At 33.2% G+C, this 17,550-nt stretch overlaps 1 protein-coding gene across 2 annotated transcripts in view; it reads left to right on the top strand.

Moving 5' to 3' along the window:
* smash (smallish) overlaps nucleotides 1-17,550 on the top strand; it is a 478,903-nt gene that overhangs the window by 61,051 nt on the left and 400,302 nt on the right. For both annotated transcript variants that reach the window (XM_085956529.1, XM_085956532.1), the window contains exon 2: nucleotides 6,126-6,181. The gene's annotated coding sequence lies outside the window, so the exon portion shown is untranslated. The remainder of the gene's footprint in view (nucleotides 1-6,125; nucleotides 6,182-17,550) is intronic.

Below are 17,550 nucleotides of genomic sequence, written 5' to 3' on the forward strand. Positions count from 1 at the left end.
TCATGACAGCCTTTACGCTGGAGCACCATGGAGATTTGCCTCGCACGTGACCTCTGGTTTGGCCCATAGGTCCGCGTTTAAAAGACAGTACCTCCTCTCCACATTGTTCCAACTCGCATTCAATCATTTGTAGTGACACGTTGCGTCACAGTTTAATTTTTGATAAACAGTGTCAGACTGAGACTAGAAAATGCAGCTACATTATATTAGATTTGTGACATTTGAAGTTCCCGGTTCAAGAAATAGATGGGTCTGAAATCTACATCGAAATCACGATATATTAACATCCCGGCAAAGGTGCGAAGGCATCTGGTTGGTTTACCTATTATATGCCTATTACATGGATAAATTTTGTATCGATGCTAATTTTGCGTATATGGTATACCTACGATCGAATGAGTTTAGGTGGGCATTGTTTTATAAATTCTTAAAATATGGTCTACTTCGCTCATTCGGTGTACTTCCTTGTATCTAATTTATTGTATATTTACACTTTCTGCTGTTTATAATACGAACTAAGAGCGGAATGCAGAAACATTTGTCATAACTAAAATTTCCTTAGCAGAAAACACTATGCAGAAACATTGTCCTTAGTTAAGATCATTTCTATTGAAAATAATACCATATTTAAAATTTCTCTTTCCTATAGTTTAGGTAAATTATTTTATAATTGTTAAACGATGACAAAAATATGACGACTGCATTTTATAAATGCAATAACTATAAATACATATTAATATTTAATTATAATACTCGTATGTTTCCGTTATAAGTCATTATAGGTACGTGATTCCACAGGCACCGCAAGATATTTTTTTAACATGGTTATACTAGCGTCAAGTGTCATTCTATCACCTGACATCTTATATTTCTGCGGGCTGGCGTATAAAAGTAAAATAATATTCTGCAAGTACATGCCAAACGAATTAACACTATCAATATTGAGATAGATACATTGTTAAATGAATTTGAGTGTGTGGATTGTTTTATAGACATGCGAATTTATTGTGACAGCAGTTGTCAGTGGTAAATGGTAATACAGAAGGGGGCGTGTTCATAATAAAAGTAGTCTATGGTTAAGGATTCCTTAACTCTATACCCAGGATTGTCTATAGTTAAGTCATGCTTTTCGGCGACTTATCCTTAGGATCTAAATCTTAGATTGTGCATGCCGCTCTAAGTATATTAAAAAAAAAATACACAAATGAGAAGTAGGTACCTACGCACTATAGAGTTTTATTCGGGTGAATGGTAAATCTACTCTTGTAAATAATGCCATTATAAATCAATCAAAGCAAAATAAATACAGTATTAACTGAATATGGACAAGGACAACAGAATAGGCATTTATGGAATTGGATCGTTATTTGGAATATAATATTTATGATATAATATTATAATTGATTAGTTTGCTTCTAGGATATGTCAAAAATTATTATTATCCCACTATGCCAACCGTACTATAATTTTGAATCCGCGAAAAATGTTAAATACTATAATTTTGAAGGATTCGAGACTTAAAATGTTCCTATACTATAGTTTTTTTCAGAAATACTATAATTTTTACCCTTTTGTAATATAATCAACATAGAAAAAGATATCAGCACTGTATCCCACAAACACCACAAATCCAATGTCACTCTTTATTCGTTGCCATTTAACTTATACTCTTATACTAATTTTCTCAATAGTTGATAGATAATTATGTACCTGCCTCGATTAAGTACATAATGGGTATTAACACCCTGTCTAATTGAAACGGTGAAATTCATGAACAAAACAATTATTATGCAAACGTTTGTTTTCACTACTGTATTGAGCACATAACTTTCATTAAAATTCATTGTCCACAATCTATTGAACCTGCAGTTTGGCCCTGTAGTTCCAATACATAGGTTCAATCAAATGCCCACGTCTTCGAAATTCAGTTGTCCGCGTATTATTTTTTCCACAATCCTATGATTAATGTCTTTTCAATTCTTTACTGTTCATACAAAACTCTTTCACGACATTCTATTAAATATTTTTTTTTATTACCAATTCTCTTCGCCCATCCATATTACTAATGTGAAATAATCAAGAATAATGTGCTATTCAGGTTTTCTGTTCTTGTTTAAAAACCGGTTTATTAATTTTTTTCGCTTCGGATTCATTTGGATTTTTATTTGTTTATGTTTTAATAATGTTTCCTGTTGTTGGCTCGGATCTGCGGATTTTAACACAGTTATTAAAATATTGAATTTGTGTCTTGGACCGCATGTACATAATGATCTGAGCACGTTTCACGATTATACTAATTATTACTAACTAGCAAATATTACCAGGTGGGTATACCACCTGTCAACATTCTTCTGTTTGCCAAGCTCTCTCATAAGTTTACGTGTATGTTTCATCTTACTGTCTTTGTTCTGGTGCTTCAGACTCAATTATTTATCTGTGATATCAGCCGGGTTGATTTTGTAGTCTCTTGAGCACGTCATCGCTGAACTCCTTCATTTGCCAAACGGCGACGCTTTGCTCATGATTCGTCCTCCATAATGTTTCTATTTTTGATTACTTGTGTATATTGCCTAAACCTAAACCCTAGGGTCACAGTAGGTTACAGCACCCTATCCCTCTTAATTATAATTACCATTAAATCTCTCGTATTACACGGTTCAGTGTGTTTAAGTGCTTATCTACATGATATGTACATAATAATGGATTAGGACGATTAGGTGAATCTAAAAATGTGTTAAAGTGCATGCGGTTTTGTCACTGATGTGGACAATAATCATAATACGAAGGTTGCTACGAATGAATCTGCAATGCGAAATTAATTTAATTAGAATTCTTACAATTCTTACTTGCAGCTTTACTTTCATATAATGTATGGTATGTTTTCTTAAGAAATTATACCTTCGTTAATATCGATCGATTTTTAAAATTAAGTAAATATAACAGGTACCTACTCTTGTAGTACCACATAGGGGTAAATCACACTGCAAGTGGCTGTGCGATGCGCGCGTTGCACGAAAGGCGTAAAAACACTTTGTTTGCGTACAGCGTAGCGCGAAACAAGTACCATTTGCCGTGCGCGCATCGCACGACATCTTGCAGTGTTCTCTGCCACTTAAATTTTAGTATTTATTTTTTTACAATACATACCTTAATTTTGTTTTTTATTGTATTCTAAAAATCTCAGTGTGTATGCCTTTCAAATGGTATTTTTTTCTAAAGAATTTTATTGTTATTTTTTTTAGATTAGGTATTTGATATAGCAGCGTTAGGATTAGATCATAAAATTGCAAATTGCCAACATTTCAAAAGATGGCATTTATCCAATTTTATGATTATTGTCCACCCACATTTTTAATCGCATACAAAAAATTAAATAAGCAAAACGGGATACTAAATTCTTCTAATGTATTTTTTCTTAATTGTTGCAGCATTACTAAGTATGTAGATAACATCTTTACCGCCATAGTTTTATGAGGGACAAGATAAATATTATATTGCACAGTTGGAATTTATGCTTTTATCAAAGTTGATTACCGAAACACGCAGCCATATTTTAACATTTATATTATAGCACGTGTCCGCGCACTGTAGGCATGTTGGCCATTGCGTATTATCAGGACAAAAAAATGGAGCCATGTTAGTACACCAAGCTTGGTTGTATCGATCTGAACGCTTATAAGAATATCATCAAGGAACACAAAATTAATGGGGAACGGCCTATCCTACTCGCCTACTGGGTGTGGTACAACAGCCAACGGATCTCGAGTGTGGAAAAATATGGGATAATCCACGTGATAATACACGTGTTGTTTCGTAAGAATATGTTATTTTAAAAGTGACGTCTGTATGATAATAATATGCATTAACGTTTGTTAAGTAGTACGTTAATGTAACGTGCATGCAATATTGAGTGCCGTGTTATATTTGGGCCATTTAAGGTTTACGGCTGGAACGCCATAAAATATCCTGCTTCAAAATATTGGTCCACGACGATGGCTTTTACATTTCTATTTATTAATCTGTTCTGTGAATATCATCAGTCGTAGTCAATCCACTGCTGGATAAAGGTCTCCAGTATGTTCTTCCATCCTTGTCGGTTCCTAATTATTTATTTGCTGCCAATTCATGAGTTCGTCTTTCCAGCAGGTTTTAGGGTGTCCTTGAGCACCACTGTATGATGTTATCTGTCAAGCGACCTGTCCAGCATATTGCCATTTCATTTACTTACGCGACCTTTATCATATTTCGTACTTGTCTCTTTCCTTATCAATTATCTGAATACTATCTTCCAAAGTGACTCTTTATTGTGTCTTAAGCGTTGGATGTTCAACCAATGTGTGCTACCAGTGCTCACGTATGCATATGATATACGTACGTATACATATACCCTTAATGTAAGAGAAATCTAAATATTATGAGTAGCCCAACGTGGCATGGAAAGGTGCATGTTGGGAATAACGCTGGAAGACCATAAAAGTAACCAATGGATACAGGAATGTAACACGTCATCCAATTTGAATAAATCTACTGCTTGATGAAGACTTTCCTGAATTCATTTGAGTCTTACCTATCGTGTACTTCGCGTTGACACGCACTCCCGCATGCATAAACTACTGTTTAGTGAGCTTTGTCGGTCCAGCGGCGTCTGAGTTCACCTTTCAGATGTTATTTTACCTCTTGTTTACCACTGGATGAATATATTTGACCGTATGTACTACTTATATAAAAATAAGTAACATATTTTCTGTAATTGTTAAAAAAGTACTATTTGAAACAATAACGTGAAAAACAATCCTGTCTTCAAATTTGCAATTTTTTAACAAAGTATGAAATACAAAGCTTCGTCTCTCTTCCTGTGTATAGGCTGTTGTTTTTCTTTTACACTTAACTAAACAATCGACTATTGTTGCCCAAGTCGCTGTATAAGCTGTGATGTGGTTGAAGGCACAGTTACTTTGTAAGTATCTGTTTTACATACAATTGGTAATGTTCAATATAGTTGTAATTTTAGCGTAAAATAACGGCAAACTCAGAATGAAGCAGAACTTTTATTGAAACAGGTTTAATATTTTTATATCTTTTGTAATAATAATTTAAAAATAAAAGTTAATAATCATTATAGGTACCTACCATCTTAATGACTAATGAGTTTTCAAATCAATTACTTTTGTTTTGCTCTGACCGTCTGACCGTTCAGTTTATCATGAGTCGCGTACTCCTCCGCTTCCTTATCGATTGGTTTCTTTTGTGGTCCTTGGATGCTGCTTTCGATACCGCGGCATGCTACACACTTTTGTTCCATCTCAATTACGTAAACACTCACATACTGAATGCTAAAATTTGTAATTTTTAAATTGAAATAAAACATCTCTCATTAATGAATAATGTCCCTAGTATTAATTATATTGAGAGAGGGCTATGTTCCATTTGGCTTATCAACCTTGAATGAGTCTTCAATAATACTTATATAACATAAATAACATTACATATTATATTGAAACGGGCTTTGATAAAATTGTTGATGCAGTTTATATTAAGATACCTAAACACTCTTTAGAAAAACATGCGATGTTAATTTAATTGTAAATACTGATTTTTGTCATCTCGCCCATTTCTCTGGCGAATCCATTCGTTCAATAAACTATAACACATCCGATGTTCATTTCTCTGTTTGCAATGTGCAATCTCACACACCGTTTCACGTCGATGAGAAATGGTCAGCAAAGATCGTGATCTATTTTCGTCTCCACAATGCTTTCTTTAGCTTCTGCCCACTGGACTCGGTTCAGTCATGATGATGAGTCAGCTGACTCCGCGACCTAGCATCCTAAACTTAATCTGCTGATTCATCAAACGTAATTATAGGCAAATGGACTATCTGTTACACGTTTCATACACTTTAATACATATAAATCCACAGTATTTTAAATAGTTTCATTTGTTTTACTGTGTTAATCAAGGGTATTTTCTAACATACGGGTATAATATTACCTACTTATAAAATCAATTTTTATTACCAATACATTATGTAGTTTTTTCATTTATTCTACTGGTCAGTCAATTTATATGATAATACTAATTAAATGTCAAAATATATTCTTAAATTATGTTTTTTTTTCTTGCAGAATCGTGAGGATTTATGGACTTGATTACTCGGTCTAATTTCTTCGATAAACATTAGGTAAGTCAATATTATTTCAAACTGAATCCTTCAAGTGGTAAACTCATTAGCGTATATATGTGGTGAATATATATTTTATTGGTGCTGTAATTATTATTTCGATAGCCAAATGCGAAAATCACGTAACATGGAACACAATACACTACAAAAAAATAAATATAGTAATAGATTATTGTAGTAAATTCAGTCACACCAAATCTGAACTACCATTTTTTCTAATCGAATAATGATTCTTCAAACTTTCCAACCACTATACAAATATAAATATCGTCTGAAGATGCCGAAAAACCAAACCAGGGTTGCACAATTTCATATCCTCCAAGCCGCGCTTTCAGAATAGGACAACAATGAACAAAGTTATTAAGGAGTGAATGCGAATTTTTAATAATGACCATTATTTCAATGTACTTTAACTTATTTTTTATACCGCATTCACATACTAATATAATGTTTTATCGAAAGAATTAAATTAATGTCTATGAGCAGGTTCGTTTACTAGGGCCCTTTAATTCTTCATGTGCGGTTTTTTTAACCTTGCCCAATCCTTAGAAGATCATAATATGGGTGGAAGTTGTATTAACAGATTTTTGTTTTTTCAGAGAAATAGATGTTATCCACTTGTCTTGCTCGATCTCATTCATTCTCAGTGTCATTAACAAGTAGTTTTATTAAATGCGTATAGGTACCTGGTTTTACCAAGATACATCGGTTCGATGAACAAATGAACATTGTATTCACACAGTTTGAAAGTTATACCAAAATGTTTTCTGAACAGTTAACATGTTCTGATGTATCAGTTTATTTTTGTTTTTTTTTTGCTGAAGGCTGAAGTATGCACATAATATCTCAGCAGGCACTTTTCTCTCGAATTAATTCGATTTTGTTTATTATTTATTTTCCTCATAGTCCCTTTAATTAATTTATCATCTTTATCGTTTGCCCCACCCCACTAATAGATAACTAAAAATATAACCAGCTGTTAGAACCTTTGAAGCCATCTAATACAAAACGATTCTCATTCCAGTTAAATTAGTAGCATCATTCGTCATACTAATTTCATGACAATCTTAATCACTGCAATATAGTTTCTGAAAATAGTCACCACGGATCGCAGTCGCGTGATTCTCTCTATAATATAGAGATCATAAAAAATATATCTTCTGGTAGATTTATTTTTATTATTAATTACTGAACAGCCACTAAACTGGTCAGTGGGCTATAAACTGTTTTCCACCTAGTTATAAATATCAACTGATTTTTAATATAATAAAATGCCAAGCAAAAAAATGATTCCATATTTAAATTAAAAACAAACATAAATATTACAGCGCTAGGTGGTATTACACTATTTAGACTGCCATCTTGAAAAAATGATTCCATAAATTTATTGTTACATTATAATCTTTCCCCACTAAATGTACATTCTAAGGATCTATATTATTTGTCTTACTAGTAGTTTTCACGTGTTGTTTAAAGCGAAACATTGGATAAACTGCTTTACGCATTTATGGATCGATGGATGTATCTTTATTGTCAGTAACAAACAATTGCTAGTTAATATTATAACTACTTGAAAAACGGTATACTGCCAAATAATATAGATTCATGTTCATTTGGGTGTAATGAAAATGATGTGCCATATTATGTTGATTTCAAACATTTTCAAATTTAGTTATTTTTAAGAAATCAAATTCAAATTATTCCCTATTGAAATACATACATAATTTATTTACCAAAGTAGCTTGATTTAGAAGAGCGCTGATGAGTGGGTATTAAAAGTGGCCAATAGTTAAAATTTGTCGCAATTAGTATGTCACTGCGTAGCATAGAGGTAATGCGCGGATGGGACGTAAACCCGGGAGATGCAGGGTTCGATTCCCTGCCGGGAAGGCTTACTTTTTTCAAAAAGATTTTTTCTATTGGTTATAATATATTTTCTCAGAAAGTGTTTTTCAAAATTATGTATACATAATTATTAAACATATGTACATACATAATTTGAAAACGCATCAGAGAAACTACATAACCAATAAAAAAAGAAATACGACGCCCAGGGGGATCGGAACCCGTGCCCATTCGATTCGTGCCAATGTGATCTACCAACTAAGCTACGTGCGTCCTATCTAATTACGATAAAATGAACTAGTAGTTGTTACACCTCTCTACGCATCTATTCTTTACACATGGCGGCTATCGAACGTAGTTCATCATATTTTTTTATTGATGTGATTACTTGTTGCAATACGTTAACCGTCTGAACTGTCAAAAAGTGCTGTTTTAACAGCACCTCTCTTGGCTGTGTTAACTTTTAGAGCGAGATAGACAGTTTTGACAGTTTAGACGGCTAACTTATTGTAACAATTATAATACTCAATACATTAGTTAATATAATATGATAAATTACACTCGATAGCCGCCGATAATAACCTTGTGTATTTAATAGATGCGCTAAAGCACTTCACAGATTGAGTTACATAATTTTGGCAGTCGGCATTTGTATTTTGAATAATTTTTTTCTAGTGTTTACTATGATGTAGTTAAATTATGTATATTCAATAAAAAGTGCTACATTCTCAAATCTTGTGTATTATTCGTTGAATTAAAAAATAGTTTATACAATTATTCCAGTTTAGTGTAAATGCATTTACGCAGTCAAATAATATCATCGCTTGCACATGTATTCCATTCAAATCATCTAATAAAAGTAATATAATTATAGAGAATATATTGGAAGCATTTTTTTAAAATTATATTTACACTTACCAGTAAAAAAATTCAACAAGAAACGTCATTACTTTCTTATGTCGCCTACCGTTTTCTCACAATAATTGCGAATTAAAAATAATAACACTTCATTTTGAAAAAAATGTCTTCTTTTTCACATAATTGAGTCTTCCCCATTGTTTTGAGGCATCTTTCACGAATTATGAGAATTCAACGCGACATAAACCACAGTGTTGACCGAACCAGTCGTTTACCGCCATACATAAATTGGCTAGTGAGTCACTCAGGTGAAACATGGCCATTACCTGGACCCAGATGCATTGAGGAAAAACCTACCTAGGCATCTGACGACTTTACTACGTTTGGTCTTCTTTGACCTTATAGCACAATGACGATTGTCCAATGATTGTTGCGGTTTGATTATCTCACAGGTTAATGTCACATTACTAATGTCGATAATCGACATTACATCGTCGGTGTTTTGTAAAAAGGGCGAATTAACCAGAATGCTACTTTACAGGAGGAGGATTTTTAACTTTTGACATTTATTTGTTTTTTACCTGTAGATGATTATAAATATCTAACAAGTTTATAATAAAGCTTAGAAAGAATACTGTCATTATAATAGGTGTTATTATATAATATTTTAAAAGGCCTAATATGTCACATTTGCTTTTTATTTCGTAATTTTAATTAATTTAATTTTAGTCGATTATCGTTTACGCTTTCGCTGCTGAAGAGATAATGAGATTTTAATTGCCCCCTTTAAAATGCACCTTAATTACATCGATCGGCCGCCTGGTCATTACGCACCGTGTGCGTCTTCCGCGTCCAAAGTATTAAGTGGAGATAAAAATTCGCCGTTTTTACACAACAAAGCTAGTGGGTTACATATTGTATTTTCATTAAAATCTCCATTTCGCCAAAATGGTTGATTCGCCGTTTTTACAAAACACCGACGACAATTATGAATCCATCATAAAGATTTTCAACAAAATTTTGTGTTATATCTACGATTCGTTAAATATATATTATTGACTGCTATTTCGGGTTATAACCCATTCAGAACGACTCTAATTTAACTTCGGATCGTTCTGAAGTTGGATTAATAGCCTGAAACAGCTGACAACATAAACAACTAAAATACCGCAGAATTAACGAAAACGTGTTATTAGTGCTATATCTACCTACTTTTGTGTGCAAAATTAATACATAGGTTTATGTATTGAGCTATAGCCTCGTTGGACTTTAGTGCTTAGTTTAAACCATATAGATCAGAACTTCCATACTCGTTTTTTCTTACTTACCTAATTAAATTTAAGACATTCAATTCAAGTAATTGTGATATGTCACTTGCTCCATAGTCTAGTAGTAAGCTTATGCAAAAATGTGGAGGCGTGGTAGGCCCACGAAGTAGAGAATGTAGCCTTTAACCACCTTATTGACAAACAACCTATGTGATCGATCGAGTGGCGTGTTATCTTTTTATGGGGCGGTTCATGTCCATATTTCGATGTTTAGGAAGTCTTACCCGGCTGGATTACACAATGCAATTCGCCTAATGCTTTAACGGTTATGTATTTAATTCTATAACTATAATCTTATTATTCGACATTATACTTAATTTTCCTTACCCACTGCCCAATTCGTCAAATACCCCATTTTGTCTAATATCCACTTCACTATACTCGACGTTCCGCCACCCCTGTTCTAAATTATTAACGTAACGATTAGTTTTGAGTTATGATTTAATCCAAAATTAATATATTGCGAGGTGGTATTATAATATATGGCATAACAAAAATTCCGATTAGGACAGATTTAAGGCGATACGTCAAACTATTTCAATTCGTACTGAAAAACTACCACAATATTGTGACACATAAATCCAATTTAAAAAGGGTCATTTTCAAATGCAGCAAGTTAAAAATGGAGCGACAATATAATATTATATATTTGGTTTTCATTGGTAGGTACATAATTCTATTTATGATTCATTTGATATTGCACACCTAATAATCCTATAAACCAGGGGTGGGCAAACTTTTTGGATGGAGGGCCAAATTCAAGAATTCAAAATGAGCGGCGGGCCGCAAGTAAAATACCGTTTTTAGACATACACTATTTATTATCACGAAAAATAAACATTACAAAAAAAATTATGAGAAGAATGAAACTGTTGTACATTTTTTAACGTTTTTTTAAATTCAGGTGTTAATTTTGTAGTTGATATTATCAAAACTGCTTGTAAATGGGCATCGGAGATATTTGATCGTAAAGAATTTTTATTGAGGTTCATGATCGAAAACTTTTGTTCACATATATAGGTTGATCCAAAAATAATGAACATTTTTCTTGCATAATCTTTAAGTTGGTCAAATTTGTCTGAATTAAGGGCATTGAAAATTTGGAGATTTCTTCACGACGATGCAATTCTCTTAAATCGGTGTCACACTGCAGATCAATAATATCAAGTTATAACTCTGTCGCGTCGGTACACTATCAATATCTATTGAAAATGGATCGCGTACTATTGCTAAACGTGTCTCAATTTTTCGGAAGTCACCAAATCTTTGTGAAAAATTGTCATTCAGAGCTTTAATAATTTTACCATATTCTTCAAATTTATATTCTGATATATTCAGCATCTTCAAAAAGTGGTCGACGTTGTTATTCGATATTTGTCGAAGGAATAACTAGAGTTTTAATTGAAATCCATTCAAACTTTTTACCATGTCATGGGCATATATTTTTTTCCTTGCAACGCGGAGTTAAAAGTATTTAAATGTGTCACGATGTTCAACGTAGAAAATAGTGGTTACATAGTGTGAGACGAGACGTAAGAAAGACGTACTGAGATAATACATTTACGAAACAACAAATTCTTCAAATTTTAATCTATTGTCAATATTTTTTAAAAAATTATAAAAAAGTTATTCGTAATCAGAAGTACAATTAATGATGGCGGGCCTCAAAAAAATACCCGGCGGGCCACAGTTTGCCCACCCCTGCTATAAACCCTCACAATTTCTTTGCATGAATAATCATATCACAAATACTATGTCACGCTGTGATTTTTCCTGTTTTCTCTTTTACAAAAATTCTCTGAGTCATCTATTATCTTTTAGAATTAGTTACTTTACGTATTATTTTTGTAACGCTTAAAATAAGATTTGCATTCACGATTTTCTTCTGTCATTTTCTAAAGCATTCCTCGCCGTGTGAATCGTCTTCATCCACGTAAGAAAATAAAATTAGCATGAGTATTAATAATTTGTCTCATACACCAACATAATAATATATGATAGGTATTACTTACAGAATATATTTTGTCATTTTCTTGTCAATAGATACATAGTTAAGGATAAAATTATATCAATTATCGTGGTATGAAAGCAAAAATAGTACGTAGTATGTATTGACAATATGCGTCAGAGATGTGAACGAGTGAGCAGTAGACGAATTAGTTTTTTTTTTACATAACATCCATTTAAAAAAAATCATAATTCTGTCAACGGGAGAAATCCAAAATCGTCATTGTTTATGTACATTGTACACGATATCGTTCTTATCTGATCAGTTTTCATCAGAGCATGTCGCTCGCTAGTTTGTTTCAGTTATATTTACTTAGTTATTTCATACAGATAATATTCATATTGTATGCAGAATTACATGTATTATTTGACGGTATTTGAAACAACGCGTCATGCAATTTGTAGCGATGGTTTCTTGTCAGATTTGGTCAGTTTTGCGATAGCAAAACTCTGAGAGAAACATACCAATCGGCGAGAGAGCATCATCATCATCATCAGGGGCGCGACAACCCGGTGTCGGTCCTGGCCTCCTCCAACAGCTCCCTCCACCCGTCTCTATCCAGTGTGGCCACTTTCCAATTTGGTACCCCCAGAATACGGCAGTCACTGGCAGCTCCATCTAACCAGCGAATCTTTGGCCTCCCTCTTCTTCTACGTCCTATTGGATTGCTGGACATCACTCTTTGCCGGTTCATTGTCATTCATACGGTGCACATGACCTAGCCATCGCAGTCTCCCAATCTTGATTGATTGAACTGCGCTGCAATCTTCGTACAGCCCGTAGAGCTCAGGATTATATTATCTTCTCCTCCGAGCGAGAGAGCATACAATATATTAATCTTTGAACAGAAGAATCTGTTTGATTATCTTAGATCAGTAGGCACTGTATAGGTAGGTACTAGCCAATAACACCGATTTATTATATCTCAATTTGACTATCTTATTAGCCAATCATTTCTTTCGTATGGTGTTTGTATAGATAGGCATTTTTCATAATATACACATAATGTTATATTTTTGTCATTTTGGACCAATTTTTTTCCCCAACATAAATTCTTTTTTGTATGGGTTTTATTCGCGAACCAGTTTCAAACTGACACAAGTCGTTGGCTCTCATTTTTCCTTTGTTAAGCGTCTGAATTATTTAGTTATTATTCAACTCATTGTGACAAATAATTGTGAGTGAGTATTTCAAACGTCTCATGTCATCCTCGTTTTCTTTTGTGTAAGTACATTTTTTTCTTCACAAGAATTTTAATATTCGGCACACATCCGATCGAGCGAAAAAACTCGTAAAGGCATCGAGCAAAATAAAACGAAATGACTTGATCTCTTTTTCGTTCTGTACCACAAGCGAGACAGATTATTGTTATCTTCGCAGGATTGTGTAATACGCCGCCTATAGAAATATTCAATATTATGTGGTAAGTAAAACACCAACAATTACCAAGGTAAATACATACCAGATATGTTTAATCATACAGATTGATATAGAGAAAAAGTAGATTAATTTATAAACTTCACAAAATCACTTTACTTAGAATATTGTGACATCAGAGTATTAGACTATACGACAGCACGATTAGTTCCTACCTATGATTCCGATTGAAGGCCTCTACATTTATCTTTTCACCTGCTTAAAGAGATCTGAAGAATGACCAACTACTTACTGATTGATTTTTTATATGAAACATTTGGAACCAAAGTCGACAGTGATTGCTAATACAATCGACTGTAATAGTAAATTGTTGTTGAATTCAATGACAAAAGAATTAAAATTTAACACATGCCGTGATTGTAACTATAGATGCACGAAAATGCATGGAATAAACTCAGTTATGTTACCTACTAATATAATGTTATTTCACCCAAACATTAAATAAACTTTCTGTATTAATAATGTATCATAATAAATCATCAATACGTCGCCATAGTGCCTAATCATACAATTTTGTGGACACTGAGTAGGCACTGAATTCGTTTTTATATGTCCCATAACAGTAGATTGAAATTCTTTCAAAAACTACTTGAAGACAGTTGATCTCTCACATGACAATATAATTATATGATTTATTTCCAAATATCGTTACGTATAAAATTATTCAAGTTTTGTGGTAAACGACGTTTTTCATTTTTCAACCACATACTTATAGTTTGTTGCGTGTCCGGAAACTTGTACGTATGCAGTTCGCCGTATCACACTTCACCGTGATATGTATCGGAAATATATAAAGACAGTCCAACCTCTCTGGGTCTAATAGTACTGACATAAAATTCATGTCTAAATAAAACACGGTTCTTGTCGGTTTACACTTTACAGGAAACCAGCAGCAAACAAATTTTGAAAGTTGCCGATTTACTGGATTAATTGTTAGGTTAGGTTAGGTTTTCATTCTTGAATTCATGAAGTTTTCCAAAATCAGCTATGAAAATTGAATTACTGTTCATATTGAATCTAATAAAATTGTAGACCGGATAGTATACGATCATCTCTTTCCGATAAGAAAGCACACAGCTAACTGTGCCACGGTGAAATGTTTTACGTACAATTTACATGTAACCAGTTGGTTGTAGTTGTAACACTGGTTTCTTTTTTCCCCATCGTAATGTATTTTAAAATTAGAACAATAATTGGTCAATTTTTATAAGCTAAGCCGATCATACCTTAAACGCCACAAACTTACTGTAATCTTAAATCATAAATCTGTAAATCTTTAAACACCTTTTCGTTTGATTTTAGAAGCTTATGATTGTATTATCGTATGTACATATTTTTTGTTTAATTTATGACCATGTGTATATATTATATGCGTCAGTTAAATCGTATTATTTCAGTACATACTACATGATTGAAGAATATTTTACTATTGCAGTCTAGTATAAAGTAGGTAGGTATTCGATTAGGTTTGTACTCATAGCCAAGTTTGCGTGGGCTCGTTGTAGGGCCAAATAAGGAGACTATTTTTGGATTTGAAGTTATGGTTTGCAGCCAGGATGGTGGCCAACTGGTCTGGCACGTGCACAGCGCTCGTTTTACTGCTCAATCTATACGCCAGCCGATTCTATTTTAATTTTTATTCGGTTTCGTTAAGTATACATGTGGATGCTTAATGCCATAATTAGAACTAATGAATTAAATGTATTTTTAATTTGAAACAAATGTTATGGGGCTGTTTTAGAATCCAACGATAAACGAAGGGTGTAGGATTTTTATATTATATTTTAGTATTTTGTATTAGTAATATATTGCTTAAGTTAATAAGTATTGTGCATACTTATCAAATATATGTTTTCTTGAAAACCCTGGGAATTAATTGCATATAAAATTTGATGAACTATTTTTTAACATTCAAATCACATTATACATAGTCATATTGTGTAAACGTTTTAGCCATAAGTAGATAGAGGAAAATAGAAAAAAATCAATATCTACTTAATATACCGTCTGAAATGATGAATTCATCTGTATTTCCATCATTATAAGATTCATCTTCACCATCAGCTGAAGTTGAGCCACCGCTCGATGAAGGCTTCCCCATATTTCACTCTGATCGGTCCCTAGTTCTTTGCTGCCACGTACATCCACCGAACTTTATGAGTTCGGTCTATCCAGCGGGTCGTTTAGTGCCCCTTGGGTATCACATCACCGTATGCCGTCATTTGTCGAGAGACATATTGCCATTTCACCTGCTTAGCGACTTCTATTGCATCGCATACTTTTGCCTGCATCCTTACCATTATTTTATTTCGTGTTTTTTCCACGTTATGCCCAACATGCACATTCCCATGCCTCCATACGCTACTCGTATTTTTTGATTTATCTTGCATTAATATAATAATAATATGTTGAAGTTTTCGAGATACGTCTTTTCAGCTTGAAGCTCGATCTTTGAATCTTCGGTCTTTGTTAGAAAGACTTGTCAATGCAAAGATTCCGTCCATCCCTATATCTGATTGAGTCTTCCAAAGGCATTATTTGATAACGATAACGTACAGAGAGTCATTATTTGTTAATCCATGTTTGGTTCCAGTGAGCCAAACTGTTAACTAGTCGGCCATGTGATAAGACAGAATGAATAATATATAATGGTTCAAACTTGAAGAATCATTTACCTATCTAATATTATAATACGTATTCCGTGCGGGTCATTTGCAGCATCGACAAAATAGTAGATAATTGAGTTATAGGGCAACGGCAAACTAACCTGGGTTAGTTTCAAGTAGAATGTCATGAAAATGCAATGAACATACTTAGTTTCTCCTATTTGGTACAAGTTCACTAATTGTGGTCGTAAACAGTACTTTAGTTAGATACTTAATAGCAAAATAATGGTTCAAGTCATATAAGTATTTCGTGCAGGTCATTTGCAGCATCGACAGAAGAGCGGTTAATTGACTGTTAGGAACAATCGGAACACATGTAAAGTATTGTAAAGTCTCTGTAAAGTGTTCACATTTCGCCGTTTGCCAGAACACGAAATGGTAATAGTAACTAACGGTTTGTATAGTTTTGCAGATGTTATCCCCGGACAATAAAAACAAATTAACAAAGAAACTCTGACCCGCGACTACATGAGGCATTTGACTGAAATATTATTGTTAACATGTTTGCTACGGTTTGACCAGACACGACTTTCTTATAAACGTCCTATGTTATGTTATAAATGTTATAATAGGTCTATGATCTCAAGTTTTTTTATAGTTTATCTTACTAGTTTAGTGTCTTTTAAAAATTGCATCGATTCATTGTCCAGTTACTTCAGCTTTGTATATAAAATTGTCGCTAATAGTACCTAATAAGTATGACATAAAGTTTAGGTTCTCCCGTGTCGTTTTATTAGGTGAAAAACTAGATATAATAGCAACTTAGATTACGGTAAATAGGATGGAAAACCACATTGCTGAGATATTAAGATAACTTCTATCAATTTTATAATTTTAAATTAGTTTCAGTCTGTAGTATTAAATTTATTGAATTTAATAAACAATATATTTTATTGAATGAACAAACACACATCGATAGCCAAAAATTAACGCGATTTGATAAGCATTTCATGTAGAAACTAAATTTTGTCGTAATTAGATAGGACGCCCGTAGCTCAATAATTAATAATTAACAATTATTGTTAAAGTACATTAGCGCGAATTTTTTCATCGGTCATATTTAAAAAACATTTTTTTTTTCTTTCTAGTAGGTACCTATTTGATTATTAGTTATGCCTTTGTTATTTCTGGGTGTGGCTAGAAGAAGGTACGATTCTCGAACGTGGATAAATATGGGGTATACTTAAAACATGTCAAATAATGTATTATTATTAATATTTACGTTTA

The sequence above is a fragment of the Rhyacophila brunnea genome, unplaced genomic scaffold, assembly GCF_057557595.1.
Source record: "Rhyacophila brunnea isolate RB1 unplaced genomic scaffold, BYU_Rbru_1.0 scaffold_6, whole genome shotgun sequence".
In the NCBI taxonomy this organism is placed as follows: Eukaryota; Metazoa; Arthropoda; class Insecta; order Trichoptera; family Rhyacophilidae; genus Rhyacophila; species Rhyacophila brunnea.